Source organism: Dendrobates tinctorius, unplaced genomic scaffold (genome assembly GCF_039654945.1).
Source record: "Dendrobates tinctorius isolate UK_male_01 unplaced genomic scaffold, ASM3965494v1 ptg000062l, whole genome shotgun sequence".
NCBI lineage: Eukaryota > Metazoa > Chordata > Amphibia > Anura > Dendrobatidae > Dendrobates > Dendrobates tinctorius.
Window position 1 is genome coordinate 41,365,831 of NW_027361730.1, and position 24,245 is coordinate 41,390,075.

Here is a 24,245-nt window from a genome sequence, read left to right on the forward strand (position 1 = left end):
CATCGACATGTCCTGCAGAAGAGCGGAGAAGAGGGAATTGTCTGCAGAGATGAGCAGAGCATGTCCAAAGTTATCATGGCATCTAGAACAGATGGAAACAAAAAGGATGAGAAAGACTCCAATAAGAGCAAACATCATCTATAAAGGTACCTGGATGTCAAAGTTTATTTGCGCTACTTCCTGCTTCTATTCAGTATTGAGGCTCCTGTATGTAGGGTAAAAATGGCTAATAACCACTTCTACTATCTCTTCGCCCTTGTTAAGGACACTAGATCCTTCTAGGGTCAGTGTGCTGCCTAGAAAAAACCGCTGTGTGAATGAGGCCATAGTTGTCAGCCGAGCAAAAGTTTGACTAAATCTCCCAGACACTATAGACAGCTTTGCCATCATTCGGATGTCTGCTGGCTGGCCCATTTCTCTCATCCAAAGGAGCACTGACTCTGGCCAGTGAGGGCAAAATGGCAGTTTTCTTCACAGTCTCACCTCTCTTATCTGAAAGTGCAAAAAAGGAAAAATGAGCAGGGCCCACAGTGGATCCTCTGAGCACTCACATGCCTCGTGTGCACTTTCTCGGAGTGTGATGTCAGAGGTTTCGACGCAGCCAATCCTCGTTAGTATAGTGGTGAGTATCCCCGCCTGTCACGCGGGAGACCGGGGTTCGATTCCCCGACGGGGAGGTTTCTTATGTTCTTGCCACTGCTACGTGAACCTGATTGATCCGGCAATATCTTCATAAGCAGGAGCTTTTGATCTTTTATTGTTCGACTGTCACGCGTTACATATGCGTCTACCACCAAAAGTCCCTACATGTGTGCTAAATCCATCCCCCCCCCCCCCCCCTAAAAAAAAAAAAAAAGGATCGCGCTCGTACAGCTTTCCATTTTTTTCCCGGCAGGGACGTAATGCCACACCCATGGCCGGTTAGCTCAGTTGGTTAGAGCGTGGTGCTAATAACGCCAAGGTCGCGGGTTCGATCCCCGTACGGGCCAGGAGCAGCTTTTTAGAGGTCATGTTCACTAGTTTCATCCCAGGTAGATCGATGCTGAAGCTGGTTTCTTCCGATTCCGCATTTTGCTCACAGTGTTTACCGTCTCGAATCGTGTGCCTAACTGATTTGCAGAAGTAGTTGTCTCTATGTTGTGGTGTTAATTGAAGCCTGTAGCAGGCATATACTAACTATAGTTGGTGTGGATTTTGCTGTTGACATTTGTGTCATTGTTGATAAACTACACGGTGTCCTTGCTATTCAAGGACACCCCATCGACATGTCCTGCAGAAGAGCGGAGAAGAGGGAATTGTCTGCAGAGATGAGCAGAGCATGTCCAAAGTTATCATGGCATCTAGAACAGATGGAAACAAAAAGGATGAGAAAGACTCCAATAAGAGCAAACATCATCTATAAAGGTACCTGGATGTCAAAGTTTATTTGCGCTACTTCCTGCTTCTATTCAGTATTGAGGCTCCTGTATGTAGGGTAAAAATGGCTAATAACCACTTCTACTATCTCTTCGCCCTTGTTAAGGACACTAGATCCTTCTAGGGTCAGTGTGCTGCCTAGAAAAAACCGCTGTGTGAATGAGGCCATAGTTGTCAGCCGAGCAAAAGTTTGACTAAATCTCCCAGACACTATAGACAGCTTTGCCATCATTCGGATGTCTGCTGGCTGGCCCATTTCTCTCATCCAAAGGAGCACTGACTCTGGCCAGTGAGGGCAAAATGGCAGTTTTCTTCACAGTCTCACCTCTCTTATCTGAAAGTGCAAAAAAGGAAAAATGAGCAGGGCCCACAGTGGATCCTCTGAGCACTCACATGCCTCGTGTGCACTTTCTCGGAGTGTGATGTCAGAGGTTTCGACGCAGCCAATCCTCGTTAGTATAGTGGTGAGTATCCCCGCCTGTCACGCGGGAGACCGGGGTTCGATTCCCCGACGGGGAGGTTTCTTATGTTCTTGCCACTGCTACGTGAACCTGATTGATCCGGCAATATCTTCATAAGCAGGAGCTTTTGATCTTTTATTGTTCGACTGTCACGCGTTACATATGCGTCTACCACCAAAAGTCCCTACATGTGTGCTAAATCCATCCCCCCCCCCCCCCCCTAAAAAAAAAAAAAAAGGATCGCGCTCGTACAGCTTTCCATTTTTTTCCCGGCAGGGACGTAATGCCACACCCATGGCCGGTTAGCTCAGTTGGTTAGAGCGTGGTGCTAATAACGCCAAGGTCGCGGGTTCGATCCCCGTACGGGCCAGGAGCAGCTTTTTAGAGGTCATGTTCACTAGTTTCATCCCAGGTAGATCGATGCTGAAGCTGGTTTCTTCCGATTCCGCATTTTGCTCACAGTGTTTACCGTCTCGAATCGTGTGCCTAACTGATTTGCAGAAGTAGTTGTCTCTATGTTGTGGTGTTAATTGAAGCCTGTAGCAGGCATTTACTAACTATAGTTGGTGTGGATTTTGCTGTTGACATTTGTGTCATTGTTGATAAACTACAAGGTGTCCTTGCTATTCAAGGACACCCCATCGACATGTCCTGCAGAAGAGCGGAGAAGAGGGAATTGTCTGCAGAGATGAGCAGAGCATGTCCAAAGTTATCATGGCATCTAGAACAGATGGAAACAAAAAGGATGAGAAAGACTCCAATAAGAGCAAACATCATCTATAAAGGTACCTGGATGTCAAAGTTTATTTGCGCTACTTCCTGCTTCTATTCAGTATTGAGGCTCCTGTATGTAGGGTAAAAATGGCTAATAACCACTTCTACTATCTCTTCGCCCTTGTTAAGGACACTAGATCCTTCTAGGGTCAGTGTGCTGCCTAGAAAAAACCGCTGTGTGAATGAGGCCATAGTTGTCAGCCGAGCAAAAGTTTGACTAAATCTCCCAGACACTATAGACAGCTTTGCCATCATTCGGATGTCTGCTGGCTGGCCCATTTCTCTCATCCAAAGGAGCACTGACTCTGGCCAGTGAGGGCAAAATGGCAGTTTTCTTCACAGTCTCACCTCTCTTATCTGAAAGTGCAAAAAAGGAAAAATGAGCAGGGCCCACAGTGGATCCTCTGAGCACTCACATGCCTCGTGTGCACTTTCTCGGAGTGTGATGTCAGAGGTTTCGACGCAGCCAATCCTCGTTAGTATAGTGGTGAGTAACCCCGCCTGTCACGCGGGAGACCGGGGTTCGATTCCCCGACGGGGAGGTTTCTTATGTCCTTGCCACTGCTACGTGAACCTGATTGATCCGGCAATATCTTCATAAGCAGGAGCTTTTGATCTTTTATTGTTCGACTGTCACGCGTTACATATGCGTCTACCACCAAAAGTCCCTACATGTGTGCTAAATCCATCCCCCCCCCCCCTAAAAAAAAAAAAAAAGGATCGCGCTCGTACAGCTTTCCATTTTTTTCCCTGCAGGGACGTAATGCCACACCCATGGCCGGTTAGCTCAGTTGGTTAGAGCGTGGTGCTAATAACGCCAAGGTCGCGGGTTCGATCCCCGTACGGGCCAGGAGCAGCTTTTTAGAGGTCATGTTCACTAGTTTCATCCCAGGTAGATCGATGCTGAAGCTGGTTTCTTCCGATTCCGCATTTTGCTCACAGTGTTTACCGTCTCGAATCGTGTGCCTAACTGATTTGCAGAAGTAGTTGTCTCTATGTTGTGGTGTTAATTGAAGCCTGTAGCAGGCATTTACTAACTATAGTTGGTGTGGATTTTGCTGTTGACATTTGTGTCATTGTTGATAAACTACACGGTGTCCTTGCTATTCAAGGACACCCCATCGACATGTCCTGCAGAAGAGCGGAGAAGAGGGAATTGTCTGCAGAGATGAGCAGAGCATGTCCAAAGTTATCATGGCATCTAGAACAGATGGAAACAAAAAGGATGAGAAAGACTCCAATAAGAGCAAACATCATCTATAAAGGTACCTGGATGTCAAAGTTTATTTGCGCTACTTCCTGCTTCTATTCAGTATTGAGGCTCCTGTATGTAGGGTAAAAATGGCTAATAACCACTTCTACTATCTCTTCGCCCTTGTTAAGGACACTAGATCCTTCTAGGGTCAGTGTGCTGCCTAGAAAAAACCGCTGTGTGAATGAGGCCATAGTTGTCAGCCGAGCAAAAGTTTGACTAAATCTCCCAGACACTATAGACAGCTTTGCCATCATTCGGATGTCTGCTGGCTGGCCCATTTCTCTCATCCAAAGGAGCACTGACTCTGGCCAGTGAGGGCAAAATGGCAGTTTTCTTCACAGTCTCACCTCTCTTATCTGAAAGTGCAAAAAAGGAAAAATGAGCAGGGCCCACAGTGGATCCTCTGAGCACTCACATGCCTCGTGTGCACTTTCTCGGAGTGTGATGTCAGAGGTTTCGACGCAGCCAATCCTCGTTAGTATAGTGGTGAGTATCCCCGCCTGTCACGCGGGAGACCGGGGTTCGATTCCCCGACGGGGAGGTTTCTTATGTTCTTGCCACTGCTACGTGAACCTGATTGATCCGGCAATATCTTCATAAGCAGGAGCTTTTGATCTTTTATTGTTCGACTGTCACGCGTTACATATGCGTCTACCACCAAAAGTCCCTACATGTGTGCTAAATCCATCCCCCCCCCCCCCCCCTAAAAAAAAAAAAAAAGGATCGCGCTCGTACAGCTTTCCATTTTTTTCCCGGCAGGGACGTAATGCCACACCCATGGCCGGTTAGCTCAGTTGGTTAGAGCGTGGTGCTAATAACGCCAAGGTCGCGGGTTCGATCCCCGTACGGGCCAGGAGCAGCTTTTTAGAGGTCATGTTCACTAGTTTCATCCCAGGTAGATCGATGCTGAAGCTGGTTTCTTCCGATTCCGCATTTTGCTCACAGTGTTTACCGTCTCGAATCGTGTGCCTAACTGATTTGCAGAAGTAGTTGTCTCTATGTTGTGGTGTTAATTGAAGCCTGTAGCAGGCATTTACTAACTATAGTTGGTGTGGATTTTGCTGTTGACATTTGTGTCATTGTTGATAAACTACAAGGTGTCCTTGCTATTCAAGGACACCCCATCGACATGTCCTGCAGAAGAGCGGAGAAGAGGGAATTGTCTGCAGAGATGAGCAGAGCATGTCCAAAGTTATCATGGCATCTAGAACAGATGGAAACAAAAAGGATGAGAAAGACTCCAATAAGAGCAAACATCATCTATAAAGGTACCTGGATGTCAAAGTTTATTTGCGCTACTTCCTGCTTCTATTCAGTATTGAGGCTCCTGTATGTAGGGTAAAAATGGCTAATAACCACTTCTACTATCTCTTCGCCCTTGTTAAGGACACTAGATCCTTCTAGGGTCAGTGTGCTGCCTAGAAAAAACCGCTGTGTGAATGAGGCCATAGTTGTCAGCCGAGCAAAAGTTTGACTAAATCTCCCAGACACTATAGACAGCTTTGCCATCATTCGGATGTCTGCTGGCTGGCCCATTTCTCTCATCCAAAGGAGCACTGACTCTGGCCAGTGAGGGCAAAATGGCAGTTTTCTTCACAGTCTCACCTCTCTTATCTGAAAGTGCAAAAAAGGAAAAATGAGCAGGGCCCACAGTGGATCCTCTGAGCACTCACATGCCTCGTGTGCACTTTCTCGGAGTGTGATGTCAGAGGTTTCGACGCAGCCAATCCTCGTTAGTATAGTGGTGAGTATCCCCGCCTGTCACGCGGGAGACCGGGGTTCGATTCCCCGACGGGGAGGTTTCTTATGTCCTTGCCACTGCTACGTGAACCTGATTGATCCGGCAATATCTTCATAAGCAGGAGCTTTTGATCTTTTATTGTTCGACTGTCACGCGTTACATATGCGTCTACCACCAAAAGTCCCTACATGTGTGCTAAATCCATCCCCCCCCCCCCTAAAAAAAAAAAAAAAGGATCGCGCTCGTACAGCTTTCCATTTTTTTCCCTGCAGGGACGTAATGCCACACCCATGGCCGGTTAGCTCAGTTGGTTAGAGCGTGGTGCTAATAACGCCAAGGTCGCGGGTTCGATCCCCGTACGGGCCAGGAGCAGCTTTTTAGAGGTCATGTTCACTAGTTTCATCCCAGGTAGATCGATGCTGAAGCTGGTTTCTTCCGATTCCGCATTTTGCTCACAGTGTTTACCGTCTCGAATCGTGTGCCTAACTGATTTGCAGAAGTAGTTGTCTCTATGTTGTGGTGTTAATTGAAGCCTGTAGCAGGCATTTACTAACTATAGTTGGTGTGGATTTTGCTGTTGACATTTGTGTCATTGTTGATAAACTACACGGTGTCCTTGCTATTCAAGGACACCCCATCGACATGTCCTGCAGAAGAGCGGAGAAGAGGGAATTGTCTGCAGAGATGAGCAGAGCATGTCCAAAGTTATCATGGCATCTAGAACAGATGGAAACAAAAAGGATGAGAAAGACTCCAATAAGAGCAAACATCATCTATAAAGGTACCTGGATGTCAAAGTTTATTTGCGCTACTTCCTGCTTCTATTCAGTATTGAGGCTCCTGTATGTAGGGTAAAAATGGCTAATAACCACTTCTACTATCTCTTCGCCCTTGTTAAGGACACTAGATCCTTCTAGGGTCAGTGTGCTGCCTAGAAAAAACCGCTGTGTGAATGAGGCCATAGTTGTCAGCCGAGCAAAAGTTTGACTAAATCTCCCAGACACTATAGACAGCTTTGCCATCATTCGGATGTCTGCTGGCTGGCCCATTTCTCTCATCCAAAGGAGCACTGACTCTGGCCAGTGAGGGCAAAATGGCAGTTTTCTTCACAGTCTCACCTCTCTTATCTGAAAGTGCAAAAAAGGAAAAATGAGCAGGGCCCACAGTGGATCCTCTGAGCACTCACATGCCTCGTGTGCACTTTCTCGGAGTGTGATGTCAGAGGTTTCGACGCAGCCAATCCTCGTTAGTATAGTGGTGAGTATCCCCGCCTGTCACGCGGGAGACCGGGGTTCGATTCCCCGACGGGGAGGTTTCTTATGTTCTTGCCACTGCTACGTGAACCTGATTGATCCGGCAATATCTTCATAAGCAGGAGCTTTTGATCTTTTATTGTTCGACTGTCACGCGTTACATATGCGTCTACCACCAAAAGTCCCTACATGTGTGCTAAATCCATCCCCCCCCCCCCCCCCTAAAAAAAAAAAAAAAAGGATCGCGCTCGTACAGCTTTCCATTTTTTTCCCGGCAGGGACGTAATGCCACACCCATGGCCGGTTAGCTCAGTTGGTTAGAGCGTGGTGCTAATAACGCCAAGGTCGCGGGTTCGATCCCCGTACGGGCCAGGAGCAGCTTTTTAGAGGTCATGTTCACTAGTTTCATCCCAGGTAGATCGATGCTGAAGCTGGTTTCTTCCGATTCCGCATTTTGCTCACAGTGTTTACCGTCTCGAATCGTGTGCCTAACTGATTTGCAGAAGTAGTTGTCTCTATGTTGTGGTGTTAATTGAAGCCTGTAGCAGGCATATACTAACTATAGTTGGTGTGGATTTTGCTGTTGACATTTGTGTCATTGTTGATAAACTACACGGTGTCCTTGCTATTCAAGGACACCCCATCGACATGTCCTGCAGAAGAGCGGAGAAGAGGGAATTGTCTGCAGAGATGAGCAGAGCATGTCCAAAGTTATCATGGCATCTAGAACAGATGGAAACAAAAAGGATGAGAAAGACTCCAATAAGAGCAAACATCATCTATAAAGGTACCTGGATGTCAAAGTTTATTTGCGCTACTTCCTGCTTCTATTCAGTATTGAGGCTCCTGTATGTAGGGTAAAAATGGCTAATAACCACTTCTACTATCTCTTCGCCCTTGTTAAGGACACTAGATCCTTCTAGGGTCAGTGTGCTGCCTAGAAAAAACCGCTGTGTGAATGAGGCCATAGTTGTCAGCCGAGCAAAAGTTTGACTAAATCTCCCAGACACTATAGACAGCTTTGCCATCATTCGGATGTCTGCTGGCTGGCCCATTTCTCTCATCCAAAGGAGCACTGACTCTGGCCAGTGAGGGCAAAATGGCAGTTTTCTTCACAGTCTCACCTCTCTTATCTGAAAGTGCAAAAAAGGAAAAATGAGCAGGGCCCACAGTGGATCCTCTGAGCACTCACATGCCTCGTGTGCACTTTCTCGGAGTGTGATGTCAGAGGTTTCGACGCAGCCAATCCTCGTTAGTATAGTGGTGAGTATCCCCGCCAGTCACGCGGGAGACCGGGGTTCGATTCCCCGACGGGGAGGTTTCTTATGTTCTTGCCACTGCTACGTGAACCTGATTGATCCGGCAATATCTTCATAAGCAGGAGCTTTTGATCTTTTATTGTTCGACTGTCACGCGTTACATATGCGTCTACCACCAAAAGTCCCTACATGTGTGCTAAATCCATCCCCCCCCCCCCCCCTAAAAAAAAAAAAAAAGGATCGCGCTCGTACAGCTTTCCATTTTTTTCCCGGCAGGGACGTAATGCCACACCCATGGCCGGTTAGCTCAGTTGGTTAGAGCGTGGTGCTAATAACGCCAAGGTCGCGGGTTCGATCCCCGTACGGGCCAGGAGCAGCTTTTTAGAGGTCATGTTCACTAGTTTCATCCCAGGTAGATCGATGCTGAAGCTGGTTTCTTCCGATTCCGCATTTTGCTCACAGTGTTTACCGTCTCGAATCGTGTGCCTAACTGATTTGCAGAAGTAGTTGTCTCTATGTTGTGGTGTTAATTGAAGCCTGTAGCAGGCATATACTAACTATAGTTGGTGTGGATTTTGCTGTTGACATTTGTGTCATTGTTGATAAACTACACGGTGTCCTTGCTATTCAAGGACACCCCATCGACATGTCCTGCAGAAGAGCGGAGAAGAGGGAATTGTCTGCAGAGATGAGCAGAGCATGTCCAAAGTTATCATGGCATCTAGAACAGATGGAAACAAAAAGGATGAGAAAGACTCCAATAAGAGCAAACATCATCTATAAAGGTACCTGGATGTCAAAGTTTATTTGCGCTACTTCCTGCTTCTATTCAGTATTGAGGCTCCTGTATGTAGGGTAAAAATGGCTAATAACCACTTCTACTATCTCTTCGCCCTTGTTAAGGACACTAGATCCTTCTAGGGTCAGTGTGCTGCCTAGAAAAAACCGCTGTGTGAATGAGGCCATAGTTGTCAGCCGAGCAAAAGTTTGACTAAATCTCCCAGACACTATAGACAGCTTTGCCATCATTCGGATGTCTGCTGGCTGGCCCATTTCTCTCATCCAAAGGAGCACTGACTCTGGCCAGTGAGGGCAAAATGGCAGTTTTCTTCACAGTCTCACCTCTCTTATCTGAAAGTGCAAAAAAGGAAAAATGAGCAGGGCCCACAGTGGATCCTCTGAGCACTCACATGCCTCGTGTGCACTTTCTCGGAGTGTGATGTCAGAGGTTTCGACGCAGCCAATCCTCGTTAGTATAGTGGTGAGTATCCCCGCCTGTCACGCGGGAGACCGGGGTTCGATTCCCCGACGGGGAGGTTTCTTATGTTCTTGCCACTGCTACGTGAACCTGATTGATCCGGCAATATCTTCATAAGCAGGAGCTTTTGATCTTTTATTGTTCGACTGTCACGCGTTACATATGCGTCTACCACCAAAAGTCCCTACATGTGTGCTAAATCCATCCCCCCCCCCCCCCCCTAAAAAAAAAAAAAAAGGATCGCGCTCGTACAGCTTTCCATTTTTTTCCCGGCAGGGACGTAATGCCACACCCATGGCCGGTTAGCTCAGTTGGTTAGAGCGTGGTGCTAATAACGCCAAGGTCGCGGGTTCGATCCCCGTACGGGCCAGGAGCAGCTTTTTAGAGGTCATGTTCACTAGTTTCATCCCAGGTAGATCGATGCTGAAGCTGGTTTCTTCCGATTCCGCATTTTGCTCACAGTGTTTACCGTCTCGAATCGTGTGCCTAACTGATTTGCAGAAGTAGTTGTCTCTATGTTGTGGTGTTAATTGAAGCCTGTAGCAGGCATTTACTAACTATAGTTGGTGTGGATTTTGCTGTTGACATTTGTGTCATTGTTGATAAACTACACGGTGTCCTTGCTATTCAAGGACACCCCATCGACATGTCCTGCAGAAGAGCGGAGAAGAGGGAATTGTCTGCAGAGATGAGCAGAGCATGTCCAAAGTTATCATGGCATCTAGAACAGATGGAAACAAAAAGGATGAGAAAGACTCCAATAAGAGCAAACATCATCTATAAAGGTACCTGGATGTCAAAGTTTATTTGCGCTACTTCCTGCTTCTATTCAGTATTGAGGCTCCTGTATGTAGGGTAAAAATGGCTAATAACCACTTCTACTATCTCTTCGCCCTTGTTAAGGACACTAGATCCTTCTAGGGTCAGTGTGCTGCCTAGAAAAAACCGCTGTGTGAATGAGGCCATAGTTGTCAGCCGAGCAAAAGTTTGACTAAATCTCCCAGACACTATAGACAGCTTTGCCATCATTCGGATGTCTGCTGGCTGGCCCATTTCTCTCATCCAAAGGAGCACTGACTCTGGCCAGTGAGGGCAAAATGGCAGTTTTCTTCACAGTCTCACCTCTCTTATCTGAAAGTGCAAAAAAGGAAAAATGAGCAGGGCCCACAGTGGATCCTCTGAGCACTCACATGCCTCGTGTGCACTTTCTCGGAGTGTGATGTCAGAGGTTTCGACGCAGCCAATCCTCGTTAGTATAGTGGTGAGTATCCCCGCCTGTCACGCGGGAGACCGGGGTTCGATTCCCCGACGGGGAGGTTTCTTATGTTCTTGCCACTGCTACGTGAACCTGATTGATCCGGCAATATCTTCATAAGCAGGAGCTTTTGATCTTTTATTGTTCGACTGTCACGCGTTACATATGCGTCTACCACCAAAAGTCCCTACATGTGTGCTAAATCCATCCCCCCCCCCCCCCCTAAAAAAAAAAAAAAAAGGATCGCGCTCGTACAGCTTTCCATTTTTTTCCCGGCAGGGACGTAATGCCACACCCATGGCCGGTTAGCTCAGTTGGTTAGAGCGTGGTGCTAATAACGCCAAGGTCGCGGGTTCGATCCCCGTACGGGCCAGGAGCAGCTTTTTAGAGGTCATGTTCACTAGTTTCATCCCAGGTAGATCGATGCTGAAGCTGGTTTCTTCCGATTCCGCATTTTGCTCACAGTGTTTACCGTCTCGAATCGTGTGCCTAACTGATTTGCAGAAGTAGTTGTCTCTATGTTGTGGTGTTAATTGAAGCCTGTAGCAGGCATTTACTAACTATAGTTGGTGTGGATTTTGCTGTTGACATTTGTGTCATTGTTGATAAACTACACGGTGTCCTTGCTATTCAAGGACACCCCATCGACATGTCCTGCAGAAGAGCGGAGAAGAGGGAATTGTCTGCAGAGATGAGCAGAGCATGTCCAAAGTTATCATGGCATCTAGAACAGATGGAAACAAAAAGGATGAGAAAGACTCCAATAAGAGCAAACATCATCTATAAAGGTACCTGGATGTCAAAGTTTATTTGCGCTACTTCCTGCTTCTATTCAGTATTGAGGCTCCTGTATGTAGGGTAAAAATGGCTAATAACCACTTCTACTATCTCTTCGCCCTTGTTAAGGACACTAGATCCTTCTAGGGTCAGTGTGCTGCCTAGAAAAAACCGCTGTGTGAATGAGGCCATAGTTGTCAGCCGAGCAAAAGTTTGACTAAATCTCCCAGACACTATAGACAGCTTTGCCATCATTCGGATGTCTGCTGGCTGGCCCATTTCTCTCATCCAAAGGAGCACTGACTCTGGCCAGTGAGGGCAAAATGGCAGTTTTCTTCACAGTCTCACCTCTCTTATCTGAAAGTGCAAAAAAGGAAAAATGAGCAGGGCCCACAGTGGATCCTCTGAGCACTCACATGCCTCGTGTGCACTTTCTCGGAGTGTGATGTCAGAGGTTTCGACGCAGCCAATCCTCGTTAGTATAGTGGTGAGTATCCCCGCCTGTCACGCGGGAGACCGGGGTTCGATTCCCCGACGGGGAGGTTTCTTATGTTCTTGCCACTGCTACGTGAACCTGATTGATCCGGCAATATCTTCATAAGCAGGAGCTTTTGATCTTTTATTGTTCGACTGTCACGCGTTACATATGCGTCTACCACCAAAAGTCCCTACATGTGTGCTAAATCCATCCCCCCCCCCCCCCCTAAAAAAAAAAAAAAAAGGATCGCGCTCGTACAGCTTTCCATTTTTTTCCCGGCAGGGACGTAATGCCACACCCATGGCCGGTTAGCTCAGTTGGTTAGAGCGTGGTGCTAATAACGCCAAGGTCGCGGGTTCGATCCCCGTACGGGCCAGGAGCAGCTTTTTAGAGGTCATGTTCACTAGTTTCATCCCAGGTAGATCGATGCTGAAGCTGGTTTCTTCCGATTCCGCATTTTGCTCACAGTGTTTACCGTCTCGAATCGTGTGCCTAACTGATTTGCAGAAGTAGTTGTCTCTATGTTGTGGTGTTAATTGAAGCCTGTAGCAGGCATTTACTAACTATAGTTGGTGTGGATTTTGTTGTTGACATTTGTGTCATTGTTGATAAACTACAAGGTGTCCTTGCTATTCAAGGACACCCCATCGACATGTCCTGCAGAAGAGCGGAGAAGAGGGAATTGTCTGCAGAGATGAGCAGAGCATGTCCAAAGTTATCATGGCATCTAGAACAGATGGAAACAAAAAGGATGAGAAAGACTCCAATAAGAGCAAACATCATCTATAAAGGTACCTGGATGTCAAAGTTTATTTGCGCTACTTCCTGCTTCTATTCAGTATTGAGGCTCCTGTATGTAGGGTAAAAATGGCTAATAACCACTTCTACTATCTCTTCGCCCTTGTTAAGGACACTAGATCCTTCTAGGGTCAGTGTGCTGCCTAGAAAAAACCGCTGTGTGAATGAGGCCATAGTTGTCAGCCGAGCAAAAGTTTGACTAAATCTCCCAGACACTATAGACAGCTTTGCCATCATTCGGATGTCTGCTGGCTGGCCCATTTCTCTCATCCAAAGGAGCACTGACTCTGGCCAGTGAGGGCAAAATGGCAGTTTTCTTCACAGTCTCACCTCTCTTATCTGAAAGTGCAAAAAAGGAAAAATGAGCAGGGCCCACAGTGGATCCTCTGAGCACTCACATGCCTCGTGTGCACTTTCTCGGAGTGTGATGTCAGAGGTTTCGACGCAGCCAATCCTCGTTAGTATAGTGGTGAGTATCCCCGCCTGTCACGCGGGAGACCGGGGTTCGATTCCCCGACGGGGAGGTTTCTTATGTCCTTGCCACTGCTACGTGAACCTGATTGATCCGGCAATATCTTCATAAGCAGGAGCTTTTGATCTTTTATTGTTCGACTGTCACGCGTTACATATGCGTCTACCACCAAAAGTCCCTACATGTGTGCTAAATCCATCCCCCCCCCCCCCTAAAAAAAAAAAAAAAGGATCGCGCTCGTACAGCTTTCCATTTTTTTCCCTGCAGGGACGTAATGCCACACCCATGGCCGGTTAGCTCAGTTGGTTAGAGCGTGGTGCTAATAACGCCAAGGTCGCGGGTTCGATCCCCGTACGGGCCAGGAGCAGCTTTTTAGAGGTCATGTTCACTAGTTTCATCCCAGGTAGATCGATGCTGAAGCTGGTTTCTTCCGATTCCGCATTTTGCTCACAGTGTTTACCGTCTCGAATCGTGTGCCTAACTGATTTGCAGAAGTAGTTGTCTCTATGTTGTGGTGTTAATTGAAGCCTGTAGCAGGCATTTACTAACTATAGTTGGTGTGGATTTTGCTGTTGACATTTGTGTCATTGTTGATAAACTACACGGTGTCCTTGCTATTCAAGGACACCCCATCGACATGTCCTGCAGAAGAGCGGAGAAGAGGGAATTGTCTGCAGAGATGAGCAGAGCATGTCCAAAGTTATCATGGCATCTAGAACAGATGGAAACAAAAAGGATGAGAAAGACTCCAATAAGAGCAAACATCATCTATAAAGGTACCTGGATGTCAAAGTTTATTTGCGCTACTTCCTGCTTCTATTCAGTATTGAGGCTCCTGTATGTAGGGTAAAAATGGCTAATAACCACTTCTACTATCTCTTCGCCCTTGTTAAGGACACTAGATCCTTCTAGGGTCAGTGTGCTGCCTAGAAAAAACCGCTGTGTGAATGAGGCCATAGTTGTCAGCCGAGCAAAAGTTTGACTAAATCTCCCAGACACTATAGACAGCTTTGCCATCATTCGGATGTCTGCTGGCTGGCCCATTTCTCTCATCCAAAGGAGCACTGACTCTGGCCAGTGAGGGCAAAATGGCAGTTTTCTTCACAGTCTCACCTCTCTTATCTGAAAGTGCAAAAAAGGAAAAATGAGCAGGGCCCACAGTGGATCCTCTGAGCACTCACATGCCTCGTGTGCACTTTCTCGGAGTGTGATGTCAGAGGTTTCGACGCAGCCAATCCTCGTTAGTATAGTGGTGAGTATCCCCGCCTGTCACGCGGGAGACCGGGGTTCGATTCCCCGACGGGGAGGTTTCTTATGTTCTTGCCACTGCTACGTGAACCTGATTGATCCGGCAATATCTTCATAAGCAGGAGCTTTTGATCTTTTATTGTTCGACTGTCACGCGTTACATATGCGTCTACCACCAAAAGTCCCTACATGTGTGCTAAATCCATCCCCCCCCCCCCCCCTAAAAAAAAAAAAAAAGGATCGCGCTCGTACAGCTTTCCATTTTTTTCCCGGCAGGGACGTAATGCCACACCCATGGCCGGTTAGCTCAGTTGGTTAGAGCGTGGTGCTAATAACGCCAAGGTCGCGGGTTCGATCCCCGTACGGGCCAGGAGCAGCTTTTTAGAGGTCATGTTCACTAGTTTCATCCCAGGTAGATCGATGCTGAAGCTGGTTTCTTCCGATTCCGCATTTTGCTCACAGTGTTTACCGTCTCGAATCGTGTGCCTAACTGATTTGCAGAAGTAGTTGTCTCTATGTTGTGGTGTTAATTGAAGCCTGTAGCAGGCATATACTAACTATAGTTGGTGTGGATTTTGCTGTTGACATTTGTGTCATTGTTGATAAACTACACGGTGTCCTTGCTATTCAAGGACACCCCATCGACATGTCCTGCAGAAGAGCGGAGAAGAGGGAATTGTCTGCAGAGATGAGCAGAGCATGTCCAAAGTTATCATGGCATCTAGAACAGATGGAAACAAAAAGGATGAGAAAGACTCCAATAAGAGCAAACATCATCTATAAAGGTACCTGGATGTCAAAGTTTATTTGCGCTACTTCCTGCTTCTATTCAGTATTGAGGCTCCTGTATGTAGGGTAAAAATGGCTAATAACCACTTCTACTATCTCTTCGCCCTTGTTAAGGACACTAGATCCTTCTAGGGTCAGTGTGCTGCCTAGAAAAAACCGCTGTGTGAATGAGGCCATAGTTGTCAGCCGAGCAAAAGTTTGACTAAATCTCCCAGACACTATAGACAGCTTTGCCATCATTCGGATGTCTGCTGGCTGGCCCATTTCTCTCATCCAAAGGAGCACTGACTCTGGCCAGTGAGGGCAAAATGGCAGTTTTCTTCACAGTCTCACCTCTCTTATCTGAAAGTGCAAAAAAGGAAAAATGAGCAGGGCCCACAGTGGATCCTCTGAGCACTCACATGCCTCGTGTGCACTTTCTCGGAGTGTGATGTCAGAGGTTTCGACGCAGCCAATCCTCGTTAGTATAGTGGTGAGTATCCCCGCCTGTCACGCGGGAGACAGGGGTTCGATTCCCCGACGGGGAGGTTTCTTATGTCCTTGCCACTGCTACGTGAACCTGATTGATCCGGCAATATCTTCATAAGCAGGAGCTTTTGATCTTTTATTGTTCGACTGTCACGCGTTACATATGCGTCTACCACCAAAAGTCCCTACATGTGTGCTAAATCCATCCCCCCCCCCCCTAAAAAAAAAAAAAAAAGGATCGCGCTCGTACAGCTTTCCATTTTTTTCCCTGCAGGGACGTAATGCCACACCCATGGCAGGTTAGCTCAGTTGGTTAGAGCGTGGTGCTAATAACGCCAAGGTCGCGGGTTCGATCCCCGTACGGGCCAGGAGCAGCTTTTTAGAGGTCATGTTCACTAGTTTCATCCCAGGTAGATCGATGCTGAAGCTGGTTTCTTCCGATTCCGCATTTTGCTCACAGTGTTTACCGTCTCGAATCGTGTGCCTAACTGATTTGCAGAAGTAGTTGTCTCTATGTTGTGGTGTTAATTGAAGCCTGTAGCAGGCATATACTAACTATAGTTGGTGTGGATTTTGCTGTTGACATTTGTGTCATTGTTGATAAACTACACGGTGTCCTTGCTATTCAAGGACACCCCATCGACATGTCCTGCAGAAGAGCGGAGAAGAGGGAATTGTCTGCAGAGATGAGCAGAGCATGTCCAAAGTTATCATGGCATCTAGAACAGATGGAAACAAAAAGGATGAGAAAGACTCCAATAAGAGCAAACATCATCTATAAAGGTACCTGGATGTCAAAGTTTATTTGCGCTACTTCCTGCTTCTATTCAGTATTGAGGCTCCTGTATGTAGGGTAAAAATGGCTAATAACCACTTCTACTATCTCTTCGCCCTTGTTAAGGACACTAGATCCTTCTAGGGTCAGTGTGCTGCCTAGAAAAAACCGCTGTGTGAATGAGGCCATAGTTGTCAGCCGAGCAAAAGTTTGACTAAATCTCCCAGACACTATAGACAGCTTTGCCATCATTCGGATGTCTGCTGGCTGGCCCATTTCTCTCATCCAAAGGAGCACTGACTCTGGCCAGTGAGGGCAAAATGGCAGTTTTCTTCACAGTCTCACCTCTCTTATCTGAAAGTGCAAAAAAGGAAAAATGAGCAGGGCCCACAGTGGATCCTCTGAGCACTCACATGCCTCGTGTGCACTTTCTCGGAGTGTGATGTCAGAGGTTTCGACGCAGCCAATCCTCGTTAGTATAGTGGTGAGTATCCCCGCCTGTCACGCGGGAGACCGGGGTTCGATTCCCCGACGGGGAGGTTTCTTATGTTCTTGCCACTGCTACGTGAACCTGATTGATCCGGCAATATCTTCATAAGCAGGAGCTTTTGATCTTTTATTGTTCGACTGTCACGCGTTACATATGCGTCTACCACCAAAAGTCCCTACATGTGTGCTAAATCCATCCCCCCCCCCCCCCCTAAAAAAAAAAAAAAAGGATCGCGCTCGTACAGCTTTCCATTTTTTTCCCGGCAGGGACGTAATGCCACACCCATGGCCGGTTAGCTCAGTTGGTTAGAGCGTGGTGCTAATAACGCCAAGGTCGCGGGTTCGATCCCCGTACGGGCCAGGAGCAGCTTTTTAGAGGTCATGTTCACTAGTTTCATCCCAGGTAGATCGATGCTGAAGCTGGTTTCTTCCGATTCCGCATTTTGCTCACAGTGTTTACCGTCTCGAATCGTGTGCCTAACTGATTTGCAGAAGTAGTTGTCTCTATGTTGTGGTGTTAATTGAAGCCTGTAGCAGGCATATACTAACTATAGTTGGTGTGGATTTTGCTGTTGACATTTGTGTCATTGTTGATAAACTACACGGTGTCCTTGCTATTCAAGGACACCCCATCGACATGTCCTGCAGAAGAGCGGAGAAGAGGGAATTGTCTGCAGAGATGAGCAGAGCATGTCCAAAGTTATCATGGCATCTAGAACAGATGGAAACAAAAAGGATGAGAAAGACTCCAATAAGAGCAAACATCATCTATAAAGGTACCTGGATGTCAAAGTTTATTTGCGCTACTTCCTGCTTCTATTCAGTATTGAGGCTCCTGTATGTAGGGTAAAAATGGCTAATAACCACTTCTACTATCTCTTCGCCCTTGTTAAGGACACTAGATCCTTCTAGGGTCAGTGTGCTGCCTAGAAAAAACCGCTGTGTGAATGAGGCCATAGTTGTCAGCCGAGCAAAAGTTTGACTAAATCTCCCAGACACTATAGACAGCTTTGCCATCATTCGGATGTCTGCTGGCTGGCCCATTTCTCTCATCCAAAGGAGCACTGACTCTGGCCAGTGAGGGCAAAATGGCAGTTTTCTTCACAGTCTCACCTCTCTTATCTGAAAGTGCAAAAAAGGAAAAATGAGCAGGGCCCACAGTGGATCCTCTGAGCACTCACATGCCTCGTGTGCACTTTCTCGGAGTGTGATGTCAGAGGTTTCGACGCAGCCAATCCTCGTTAGTATAGTGGTGAGTATCCCCGCCAGTCACGCGGGAGACCGGGGTTCGATTCCCCGACGGGGAGGTTTCTTATGTTCTTGCCACTGCTACGTGAACCTGATTGATCCGGCAATATCTTCATAAGCAGGAGCTTTTGATCTTTTATTGTTCGACTGTCACGCGTTACATATGCGTCTACCACCAAAAGTCCCTACATGTGTGCTAAATCCATCCCCCCCCCCCCCCCCTAAAAAAAAAAAAAAAGGATCGCGCTCGTACAGCTTTCCATTTTTTTCCCGGCAGGGACGTAATGCCACACCCATGGCCGGTTAGCTCAGTTGGTTAGAGCGTGGTGCTAATAACGCCAAGGTCGCGGGTTCGATCCCCGTACGGGCCAGGAGCAGCTTTTTAGAGGTCATGTTCACTAGTTTCATCCCAGGTAGATCGATGCTGAAGCTGGTTTCTTCCGATTCCGCATTTTGCTCACAGTGTTTACCGTCTCGAATCGTGTGCCTAACTGATTTGCAGAAGTAGTTGTCTCTATGTTGTGGTGTTAATTGAAGCCTGTAGCAGGCATATACTAACTATAGTTGGTGTGGATTTTGCTGTTGACATTTGTGTCATTGTTGATAAACTACACGGTGTCCTTGCTATTCAAGGACACCCCATCGACATGTCCTGCAGAAGAGCGGAGAAGAGGGAATTGTCTGCAGAGATGAGCAGAGCATGTCCAAAGTTATCATGGCATCTAGAACAGATGGAAACAAAAAGGATGAGAAAGACTCCAATAAGAGCAAACATCATCTATAAAGGTACCTGGATGTCAAAGTTTATTTGCGCTACTTCCTGCTTCTATTCAGTATTGAGGCTCCTGTATGTAGGGTAAAAATGGCTAATAACCACTTCTACTATCTCTTCGCCCTTGTTAAGGACACTAGATCCTTCTAGGGTCAGTGTGCTGCCTAGAAAAAACCGCTGTGTGAATGAGGCCATAGTTGTCAGCCGAGCAAAAGTTTGACTAAATCTCCCAGACACTATAGACAGCTTTGCCATCATTCGGATGTCTGCTGGCTGGCCCATTTCTCTCATCCAAAGGAGCACTGACTCTGGCCAGTGAGGGCAAAATGGCAGTTTTCTTCACAGTCTCACCTCTCTTATCTGAAAGTGCAAAAAAGGAAAAATGAGCAGGGCCCACAGTGGATCCTCTGAGCACTCACATGCCTCGTGTGCACTTTCTCGGAGTGTGATGTCAGAGGTTTCGACGCAGCCAATCCTCGTTAGTATAGTGGTGAGTATCCCCGCCTGTCACGCGGGAGACCGGGGTTCGATTCCCCGACGGGGAGGTTTCTTATGTTCTTGCCACTGCTACGTGAACCTGATTGATCCGGCAATATCTTCATAAGCAGGAGCTTTTGATCTTTTATTGTTCGACTGTCACGCGTTACATATGCGTCTACCACCAAAAGTCCCTACATGTGTGCTAAATCCATCCCCCCCCCCCCCCCCCCTAAAAAAAAAAAAAAAGGATCGCGCTCGTACAGCTTTCCATTTTTTTCCCGGCAGGGACGTAATGCCACACCCATGGCCGGTTAGCTCAGTTGGTTAGAGCGTGGTGCTAATAACGCCAAGGTCGCGGGTTCGATCCCCGTACGGGCCAGGAGCAGCTTTTTAGAGGTCATGTTCACTAGTTTCATCCCAGGTAGATCGATGCTGAAGCTGGTTTCTTCCGATTCCGCATTTTGCTCACAGTGTTTACCGTCTCGAATCGTGTGCCTAACTGATTTGCAGAAGTAGTTGTCTCTATGTTGTGGTGTTAATTGAAGCCTGTAGCAGGCATTTACTAACTATAGTTGGTGTGGATTTTGCTGTTGACATTTGTGTCATTGTTGATAAACTACACGGTGTCCTTGCTATTCAAGGACACCCCATCGACATGTCCTGCAGAAGAGCGGAGAAGAGGGAATTGTCTGCAGAGATGAGCAGAGCATGTCCAAAGTTATCATGGCATCTAGAACAGATGGAAACAAAAAGGATGAGAAAGACTCCAATAAGAGCAAACATCATCTATAAAGGTACCTGGATGTCAAAGTTTATTTGCGCTACTTCCTGCTTCTATTCAGTATTGAGGCTCCTGTATGTAGGGTAAAAATGGCTAATAACCACTTCTACTATCTCTTCGCCCTTGTTAAGGACACTAGATCCTTCTAGGGTCAGTGTGCTGCCTAGAAAAAACCGCTGTGTGAATGAGGCCATAGTTGTCAGCCGAGCAAAAGTTTGACTAAATCTCCCAGACACTATAGACAGCTTTGCCATCATTCGGATGTCTGCTGGCTGGCCCATTTCTCTCATCCAAAGGAGCACTGACTCTGGCCAGTGAGGGCAAAATGGCAGTTTTCTTCACAGTCTCACCTCTCTTATCTGAAAGTGCAAAAAAGGAAAAATGAGCAGGGCCCACAGTGGATCCTCTGAGCACTCACATGCCTCGTGTGCACTTTCTCGGAGTGTGATGTCAGAGGTTTCGACGCAGCCAATCCTCGTTAGTATAGTGGTGAGTATCCCCGCCTGTCACGCGGGAGACCGGGGTTCGATTCCCCGACGGGGAGGTTTCTTATGTTCTTGCCACTGCTACGTGAACCTGATTGATCCGGCAATATCTTCATAAGCAGGAGCTTTTGATCTTTTATTGTTCGACTGTCACGCGTTACATATGCGTCTACCACCAAAAGTCCCTACATGTGTGCTAAATCCATCCCCCCCCCCCCCCCTAAAAAAAAAAAAAAAAGGATCGCGCTCGTACAGCTTTCCATTTTTTTCCCGGCAGGGACGTAATGCCACACCCATGGCCGGTTAGCTCAGTTGGTTAGAGCGTGGTGCTAATAACGCCAAGGTCGCGGGTTCGATCCCCGTACGGGCCAGGAGCAGCTTTTTAGAGGTCATGTTCACTAGTTTCATCCCAGGTAGATCGATGCTGAAGCTGGTTTCTTCCGATTCCGCATTTTGCTCACAGTGTTTACCGTCTCGAATCGTGTGCCTAACTGATTTGCAGAAGTAGTTGTCTCTATGTTGTGGTGTTAATTGAAGCCTGTAGCAGGCATTTACTAACTATAGTTGGTGTGGATTTTGCTGTTGACATTTGTGTCATTGTTGATAAACTACACGGTGTCCTTGCTATTCAAGGACACCCCATCGACATGTCCTGCAGAAGAGCGGAGAAGAGGGAATTGTCTGCAGAGATGAGCAGAGCATGTCCAAAGTTATCATGGCATCTAGAACAGATGGAAACAAAAAGGATGAGAAAGACTCCAATAAGAGCAAACATCATCTATAAAGGTACCTGGATGTCAAAGTTTATTTGCGCTACTTCCTGCTTCTATTCAGTATTGAGGCTCCTGTATGTAGGGTAAAAATGGCTAATAACCACTTCTACTATCTCTTCGCCCTTGTTAAGGACACTAGATCCTTCTAGGGTCAGTGTGCTGCCTAGAAAAAACCGCTGTGTGAATGAGGCCATAGTTGTCAGCCGAGCAAAAGTTTGACTAAATCTCCCAGACACTATAGACAGCTTTGCCATCATTCGGATGTCTGCTGGCTGGCCCATTTCTCTCATCCAAAGGAGCACTGACTCTGGCCAGTGAGGGCAAAATGGCAGTTTTCTTCACAGTCTCACCTCTCTTATCTGAAAGTGCAAAAAAGGAAAAATGAGCAGGGCCCACAGTGGATCCTCTGAGCACTCACATGCCTCGTGTGCACTTTCTCGGAGTGTGATGTCAGAGGTTTCGACGCAGCCAATCCTCGTTAGTATAGTGGTGAGTATCCCCGCCTGTCACGCGGGAGACCGGGGTTCGATTCCCCGACGGGGAGGTTTCTTATGTTCTTGCCACTGCTACGTGAACCTGATTGATCCGGCAATATCTTCATAAGCAGGAGCTTTTGATCTTTTATTGTTCGACTGTCACGCGTTACATATGCGTCTACCACCAAAAGTCCCTACATGTGTGCTAAATCCATCCCCCCCCCCCCCCCTAAAAAAAAAAAAAAAAGGATCGCGCTCGTACAGCTTTCCATTTTTTTCCCGGCAGGGACGTAATGCCACACCCATGGCCGGTTAGCTCAGTTGGTTAGAGCGTGGTGCTAATAACGCCAAGGTCGCGGGTTCGATCCCCGTACGGGCCAGGAGCAGCTTTTTAGAGGTCATGTTCACTAGTTTCATCCCAGGTAGATCGATGCTGAAGCTGGTTTCTTCCGATTCCGCATTTTGCTCACAGTGTTTACCGTCTCGAATCGTGTGCCTAACTGATTTGCAGAAGTAGTTGTCTCTATGTTGTGGTGTTAATTGAAGCCTGTAGCAGGCATTTACTAACTATAGTTGGTGTGGATTTTGTTGTTGACATTTGTGTCATTGTTGATAAACTACAAGGTGTCCTTGCTATTCAAGGACACCCCATCGACATGTCCTGCAGAAGAGCGGAGAAGAGGGAATTGTCTGCAGAGATGAGCAGAGCATGTCCAAAGTTATCATGGCATCTAGAACAGATGGAAACAAAAAGGATGAGAAAGACTCCAATAAGAGCAAACATCATCTATAAAGGTACCTGGATGTCAAAGTTTATTTGCGCTACTTCCTGCTTCTATTCAGTATTGAGGCTCCTGTATGTAGGGTAAAAATGGCTAATAACCACTTCTACTATCTCTTCGCCCTTGTTAAGGACACTAGATCCTTCTAGGGTCAGTGTGCTGCCTAGAAAAAACCGCTGTGTGAATGAGGCCATAGTTGTCAGCCGAGCAAAAGTTTGACTAAATCTCCCAGACACTATAGACAGCTTTGCCATCATTCGGATGTCTGCTGGCTGGCCCATTTCTCTCATCCAAAGGAGCACTGACTCTGGCCAGTGAGGGCAAAATGGCAGTTTTCTTCACAGTCTCACCTCTCTTATCTGAAAGTGCAAAAAAGGAAAAATGAGCAGGGCCCACAGTGGATCCTCTGAGCACTCACATGCCTCGTGTGCACTTTCTCGGAGTGTGATGTCAGAGGTTTCGACGCAGCCAATCCTCGTTAGTATAGTGGTGAGTATCCCCGCCTGTCACGCGGGAGACCGGGGTTCGATTCCCCGACGGGGAGGTTTCTTATGTCCTTGCCACTGCTACGTGAACCTGATTGATCCGGCAATATCTTCATAAGCAGGAGCTTTTGATCTTTTATTGTTCGACTGTCACGCGTTACATATGCGTCTACCACCAAAAGTCCCTACATGTGTGCTAAATCCATCCCCCCCCCCCCTAAAAAAAAAAAAAAAGGATCGCGCTCGTACAGCTTTCCATTTTTTTCCCTGCAGGGACGTAATGCCACACCCATGGCCGGTTAGCTCAGTTGGTTAGAGCGTGGTGCTAATAACGCCAAGGTCGCGGGTTCGATCCCCGTACGGGCCAGGAGCAGCTTTTTAGAGGTCATGTTCACTAGTTTCATCCCAGGTAGATCGATGCTGAAGCTGGTTTCTTCCGATTCCGCATTTTGCTCACAGTGTTTACCGTCTCGAATCGTGTGCCTAACTGATTTGCAGAAGTAGTTGTCTCTATGTTGTGGTGTTAATTGAAGCCTGTAGCAGGCATTTACTAACTATAGTTGGTGTGGATTTTGCTGTTGACATTTGTGTCATTGTTGATAAACTACACGGTGTCCTTGCTATTCAAGGACACCCCATCGACATGTCCTGCAGAAGAGCGGAGAAGAGGGAATTGTCTGCAGAGATGAGCAGAGCATGTCCAAAGTTATCATGGCATCTAGAACAGATGGAAACAAAAAGGATGAGAAAGACTCCAATAAGAGCAAACATCATCTATAAAGGTACCTGGATGTCAAAGTTTATTTGCGCTACTTCCTGCTTCTATTCAGTATTGAGGCTCCTGTATGTAGGGTAAAAATGGCTAATAACCACTTCTACTATCTCTTCGCCCTTGTTAAGGACACTAGATCCTTCTAGGGTCAGTGTGCTGCCTAGAAAAAACCGCTGTGTGAATGAGGCCATAGTTGTCAGCCGAGCAAAAGTTTGACTAAATCTC

General features: G+C 47.1%; 36 non-coding genes across 36 annotated transcripts; all 36 read left to right on the top strand.

Annotated features, from left to right (window-relative positions):
- Window positions 1-605: 605 nt before the first annotated feature.
- Window positions 606-677, top strand: TRNAD-GUC (transfer RNA aspartic acid (anticodon GUC)). The gene has a single exon. It is a non-coding gene; the product is annotated as a tRNA-Asp (tRNA).
- A 238-nt stretch (window positions 678-915) lies between these two features.
- On the top strand, window positions 916-989 carry TRNAI-AAU (transfer RNA isoleucine (anticodon AAU)). Its single transcript has one exon. It is a non-coding gene; the product is annotated as a tRNA-Ile (tRNA).
- An 874-nt stretch (window positions 990-1,863) lies between these two features.
- On the top strand, window positions 1,864-1,935 carry TRNAD-GUC (transfer RNA aspartic acid (anticodon GUC)). The gene has a single exon. It is a non-coding gene; the product is annotated as a tRNA-Asp (tRNA).
- Window positions 1,936-2,173: 238 nt separating this feature from the next.
- On the top strand, window positions 2,174-2,247 carry TRNAI-AAU (transfer RNA isoleucine (anticodon AAU)). The gene has a single exon. It is a non-coding gene; the product is annotated as a tRNA-Ile (tRNA).
- An 874-nt stretch (window positions 2,248-3,121) lies between these two features.
- Window positions 3,122-3,193, top strand: TRNAD-GUC (transfer RNA aspartic acid (anticodon GUC)). The gene has a single exon. It is a non-coding gene; the product is annotated as a tRNA-Asp (tRNA).
- A 234-nt stretch (window positions 3,194-3,427) lies between these two features.
- Window positions 3,428-3,501, top strand: TRNAI-AAU (transfer RNA isoleucine (anticodon AAU)). Its single transcript has one exon. It is a non-coding gene; the product is annotated as a tRNA-Ile (tRNA).
- An 874-nt stretch (window positions 3,502-4,375) lies between these two features.
- TRNAD-GUC (transfer RNA aspartic acid (anticodon GUC)) lies at window positions 4,376-4,447 on the top strand. Its single transcript has one exon. It is a non-coding gene; the product is annotated as a tRNA-Asp (tRNA).
- Window positions 4,448-4,685: 238 nt separating this feature from the next.
- On the top strand, window positions 4,686-4,759 carry TRNAI-AAU (transfer RNA isoleucine (anticodon AAU)). The gene has a single exon. It is a non-coding gene; the product is annotated as a tRNA-Ile (tRNA).
- An 874-nt stretch (window positions 4,760-5,633) lies between these two features.
- On the top strand, window positions 5,634-5,705 carry TRNAD-GUC (transfer RNA aspartic acid (anticodon GUC)). The gene has a single exon. It is a non-coding gene; the product is annotated as a tRNA-Asp (tRNA).
- A 234-nt stretch (window positions 5,706-5,939) lies between these two features.
- On the top strand, window positions 5,940-6,013 carry TRNAI-AAU (transfer RNA isoleucine (anticodon AAU)). Its single transcript has one exon. It is a non-coding gene; the product is annotated as a tRNA-Ile (tRNA).
- An 874-nt stretch (window positions 6,014-6,887) lies between these two features.
- TRNAD-GUC (transfer RNA aspartic acid (anticodon GUC)) lies at window positions 6,888-6,959 on the top strand. Its single transcript has one exon. It is a non-coding gene; the product is annotated as a tRNA-Asp (tRNA).
- Window positions 6,960-7,198: 239 nt separating this feature from the next.
- On the top strand, window positions 7,199-7,272 carry TRNAI-AAU (transfer RNA isoleucine (anticodon AAU)). The gene has a single exon. It is a non-coding gene; the product is annotated as a tRNA-Ile (tRNA).
- A 1,183-nt stretch (window positions 7,273-8,455) lies between these two features.
- Window positions 8,456-8,529, top strand: TRNAI-AAU (transfer RNA isoleucine (anticodon AAU)). Its single transcript has one exon. It is a non-coding gene; the product is annotated as a tRNA-Ile (tRNA).
- An 874-nt stretch (window positions 8,530-9,403) lies between these two features.
- Window positions 9,404-9,475, top strand: TRNAD-GUC (transfer RNA aspartic acid (anticodon GUC)). Its single transcript has one exon. It is a non-coding gene; the product is annotated as a tRNA-Asp (tRNA).
- Window positions 9,476-9,713: 238 nt separating this feature from the next.
- On the top strand, window positions 9,714-9,787 carry TRNAI-AAU (transfer RNA isoleucine (anticodon AAU)). Its single transcript has one exon. It is a non-coding gene; the product is annotated as a tRNA-Ile (tRNA).
- An 874-nt stretch (window positions 9,788-10,661) lies between these two features.
- Window positions 10,662-10,733, top strand: TRNAD-GUC (transfer RNA aspartic acid (anticodon GUC)). Its single transcript has one exon. It is a non-coding gene; the product is annotated as a tRNA-Asp (tRNA).
- A 238-nt stretch (window positions 10,734-10,971) lies between these two features.
- TRNAI-AAU (transfer RNA isoleucine (anticodon AAU)) lies at window positions 10,972-11,045 on the top strand. Its single transcript has one exon. It is a non-coding gene; the product is annotated as a tRNA-Ile (tRNA).
- An 874-nt stretch (window positions 11,046-11,919) lies between these two features.
- Window positions 11,920-11,991, top strand: TRNAD-GUC (transfer RNA aspartic acid (anticodon GUC)). The gene has a single exon. It is a non-coding gene; the product is annotated as a tRNA-Asp (tRNA).
- Window positions 11,992-12,229: 238 nt separating this feature from the next.
- On the top strand, window positions 12,230-12,303 carry TRNAI-AAU (transfer RNA isoleucine (anticodon AAU)). The gene has a single exon. It is a non-coding gene; the product is annotated as a tRNA-Ile (tRNA).
- Window positions 12,304-13,177: 874 nt separating this feature from the next.
- Window positions 13,178-13,249, top strand: TRNAD-GUC (transfer RNA aspartic acid (anticodon GUC)). Its single transcript has one exon. It is a non-coding gene; the product is annotated as a tRNA-Asp (tRNA).
- Window positions 13,250-13,484: 235 nt separating this feature from the next.
- On the top strand, window positions 13,485-13,558 carry TRNAI-AAU (transfer RNA isoleucine (anticodon AAU)). The gene has a single exon. It is a non-coding gene; the product is annotated as a tRNA-Ile (tRNA).
- Window positions 13,559-14,432: 874 nt separating this feature from the next.
- TRNAD-GUC (transfer RNA aspartic acid (anticodon GUC)) lies at window positions 14,433-14,504 on the top strand. Its single transcript has one exon. It is a non-coding gene; the product is annotated as a tRNA-Asp (tRNA).
- Window positions 14,505-14,741: 237 nt separating this feature from the next.
- TRNAI-AAU (transfer RNA isoleucine (anticodon AAU)) lies at window positions 14,742-14,815 on the top strand. The gene has a single exon. It is a non-coding gene; the product is annotated as a tRNA-Ile (tRNA).
- An 874-nt stretch (window positions 14,816-15,689) lies between these two features.
- On the top strand, window positions 15,690-15,761 carry TRNAD-GUC (transfer RNA aspartic acid (anticodon GUC)). Its single transcript has one exon. It is a non-coding gene; the product is annotated as a tRNA-Asp (tRNA).
- Window positions 15,762-15,996: 235 nt separating this feature from the next.
- Window positions 15,997-16,070, top strand: TRNAI-AAU (transfer RNA isoleucine (anticodon AAU)). Its single transcript has one exon. It is a non-coding gene; the product is annotated as a tRNA-Ile (tRNA).
- Window positions 16,071-16,944: 874 nt separating this feature from the next.
- TRNAD-GUC (transfer RNA aspartic acid (anticodon GUC)) lies at window positions 16,945-17,016 on the top strand. The gene has a single exon. It is a non-coding gene; the product is annotated as a tRNA-Asp (tRNA).
- A 237-nt stretch (window positions 17,017-17,253) lies between these two features.
- On the top strand, window positions 17,254-17,327 carry TRNAI-AAU (transfer RNA isoleucine (anticodon AAU)). Its single transcript has one exon. It is a non-coding gene; the product is annotated as a tRNA-Ile (tRNA).
- A 1,184-nt stretch (window positions 17,328-18,511) lies between these two features.
- Window positions 18,512-18,585, top strand: TRNAI-AAU (transfer RNA isoleucine (anticodon AAU)). The gene has a single exon. It is a non-coding gene; the product is annotated as a tRNA-Ile (tRNA).
- Window positions 18,586-19,459: 874 nt separating this feature from the next.
- Window positions 19,460-19,531, top strand: TRNAD-GUC (transfer RNA aspartic acid (anticodon GUC)). The gene has a single exon. It is a non-coding gene; the product is annotated as a tRNA-Asp (tRNA).
- Window positions 19,532-19,771: 240 nt separating this feature from the next.
- TRNAI-AAU (transfer RNA isoleucine (anticodon AAU)) lies at window positions 19,772-19,845 on the top strand. The gene has a single exon. It is a non-coding gene; the product is annotated as a tRNA-Ile (tRNA).
- An 874-nt stretch (window positions 19,846-20,719) lies between these two features.
- Window positions 20,720-20,791, top strand: TRNAD-GUC (transfer RNA aspartic acid (anticodon GUC)). Its single transcript has one exon. It is a non-coding gene; the product is annotated as a tRNA-Asp (tRNA).
- Window positions 20,792-21,029: 238 nt separating this feature from the next.
- TRNAI-AAU (transfer RNA isoleucine (anticodon AAU)) lies at window positions 21,030-21,103 on the top strand. Its single transcript has one exon. It is a non-coding gene; the product is annotated as a tRNA-Ile (tRNA).
- Window positions 21,104-21,977: 874 nt separating this feature from the next.
- On the top strand, window positions 21,978-22,049 carry TRNAD-GUC (transfer RNA aspartic acid (anticodon GUC)). The gene has a single exon. It is a non-coding gene; the product is annotated as a tRNA-Asp (tRNA).
- A 238-nt stretch (window positions 22,050-22,287) lies between these two features.
- Window positions 22,288-22,361, top strand: TRNAI-AAU (transfer RNA isoleucine (anticodon AAU)). Its single transcript has one exon. It is a non-coding gene; the product is annotated as a tRNA-Ile (tRNA).
- An 874-nt stretch (window positions 22,362-23,235) lies between these two features.
- Window positions 23,236-23,307, top strand: TRNAD-GUC (transfer RNA aspartic acid (anticodon GUC)). Its single transcript has one exon. It is a non-coding gene; the product is annotated as a tRNA-Asp (tRNA).
- Window positions 23,308-23,541: 234 nt separating this feature from the next.
- TRNAI-AAU (transfer RNA isoleucine (anticodon AAU)) lies at window positions 23,542-23,615 on the top strand. Its single transcript has one exon. It is a non-coding gene; the product is annotated as a tRNA-Ile (tRNA).
- Window positions 23,616-24,245: the final 630 nt, after the last annotated feature.